At 37.1% G+C, this 1,923-nt stretch overlaps 1 protein-coding gene across 6 annotated transcripts in view; it reads left to right on the forward strand.

Moving 5' to 3' along the window:
* The window catches only part of LOC106884280 (glycerol-3-phosphate acyltransferase 1, mitochondrial), a 72,938-nt gene that overhangs the window by 27,481 nt on the left and 43,534 nt on the right, over positions 1-1,923 (forward strand). Inside the window, exon 1 of one of the 6 annotated variants that reach the window (XM_014935575.2) lies at positions 735-1,021. The exons of 4 other annotated variants lie outside the window; for them this stretch is intronic. The gene's annotated coding sequence lies outside the window, so the exon portion shown is untranslated. Of the gene's footprint in view, positions 1-734; positions 1,022-1,591; positions 1,780-1,923 lie in introns of those variants that run through there. One more of the 6 variants, XM_052972832.1, reaches the window with a different exon arrangement.

Below are 1,923 nucleotides of genomic sequence, written 5' to 3' on the forward strand. Positions count from 1 at the left end.
TTACTCTCTTTTACTTGTTTCAGTCATTTGACTGTGGCCATGCTGGAGCACCGCCTTTAGTCGAGCAAATCGACCCCAGGACTTATTCTTTGTAAGCCTAGTACTTATTCTATCGGTCTCCTTTTGCCATGAAATGAATAAGTTTAACCTGTATGTGCTAGGCACTGATGTGCCCTAATAAATTCTGCTGGCCAATTTCAGTACTCATTTGGAAAACCCCAATCACTTTATTCCCATTGGCATGTCAAATGTACTTTATAATAAATATTTCATATTTCCTCCTGCTTTTCATGAGAGTAGGGTTTACTGTATACGTTATTGTAACATGAAGCAAGGGTTGATTGAAATCTATTACTCTAGTATGAAGCAAAGGTGGTAATCTATCCTACACACACACACCGCTGTGCTGCAGTATCATTCCTTAACAAGCCCCCATCCTCTCATACACATGCTCTTTTATTAATAGTTACAAGTACAATCAAGCATGTAGAAACAGTATACACACACACAGGAGCCGACAGTCATACATACACACAGGAGCCACCAGTCATACATACACACATGGATGGACATAGGGACACCATACACAAAAAGCATGTACAGAACACACACACACACACACTCACTCACTCATAAGCAGCCACAGGCACACAAATATCTAAACACTTACTGAGATAGAAATACAAATGTAGATAAAAGCAGACATACAAACGTTAATTAGTCAGTTGGCATATACACATACACACACACGCACATAGCATTCAGTTTCATGTTATCCTAGTTACGTTAATCAAAGAAAAGTTTTACTACTATTTATTGAGGCATCGAGCTATGAGGACTTCAGTTCTGTCTGTTTATATCTGTCTGTCTCTCTCTCTCTCTGTCTACCATCATAAATCAAGAAAATGACTTACTTACCAACCACTCTTCGTACTTACTACATTCTCCCTTGTACCTCATCACCAATCATGCTGTTACTGTATTAGAGCATTTAAAAAAAATTTTCTTATAAATATCAATTGTGAGTCATTATTATTATTATTATTATTATTGTTCAGTAGTTTTATTTTTATAACGTGCTTTCACTTCACTACCGAGCGCAGCTCTGTGTGCCTTGGGTATGTGCTGTGGTTTGCTGTGATGCTCTTATGGTTACTGTATTGAAAGTGTTTTGCGTAGGATGTGTGCAGTGCCCAGTAGTGCAATTTTCTGTATGTTATATATATTTGCCAGTCCTGGTGTTTTTGTTATGTCTTTGTCTGAATATTTTTTTAATTATACCTAAGGCACCTACTATGATAGGAATTGTTTCTGTTTTTAGATTCCACATTCGAGTTACCTCTATTTCCAGGTCTTTGTATTTTGAAAGTTTTTCCATTTCTTTATTATTATTATTATTATTATTGCTATTGTTATAATTACATTTAAGAATTCAATATTATTACTATAATTATTGTTTCCATCATTGTTAACACTGTTCTCATTAGGGTGCACATGCTTTCATTGTATGTTTTCAACTAATGTCATTTGTTAACCCTAGCAGTGACTGTGGATGCACTTATCCCAATTACTGTAAACTTGTGTGTGCAGTACAGTTTTATTGTAATGACGTCACTCCACAGCCTGCCTTCGGCAGTTTAACCTCCACCTCTCGGCTACAACAAGAGGGGCAGCATGGTGGGTAAGACGAGGAGGAGTGAGGTCCTCTCCGATGAAACCTGTGCTTACTGCTATCAACCCTCGTTGCTACCTTCAGTCCTAGATGCTGCATTGATGATGGTAAGTAAAGCCTTGCTGTTGAGTCAATTTTATGAAAAGTAAGGTTGGATAGCTGACACAGTGTGGAGAAAAGTGCAGTTTCTTAAATACTCATATATTCTTGAGTCTTTCTGAATAACCGGTCCCTTTTTTTTTTTTTTTTTT

The sequence above is a fragment of the Octopus bimaculoides genome, chromosome 14 (assembly GCF_001194135.2).
Source record: "Octopus bimaculoides isolate UCB-OBI-ISO-001 chromosome 14, ASM119413v2, whole genome shotgun sequence".
In the NCBI taxonomy this organism is placed as follows: Eukaryota; Metazoa; Mollusca; class Cephalopoda; order Octopoda; family Octopodidae; genus Octopus; species Octopus bimaculoides.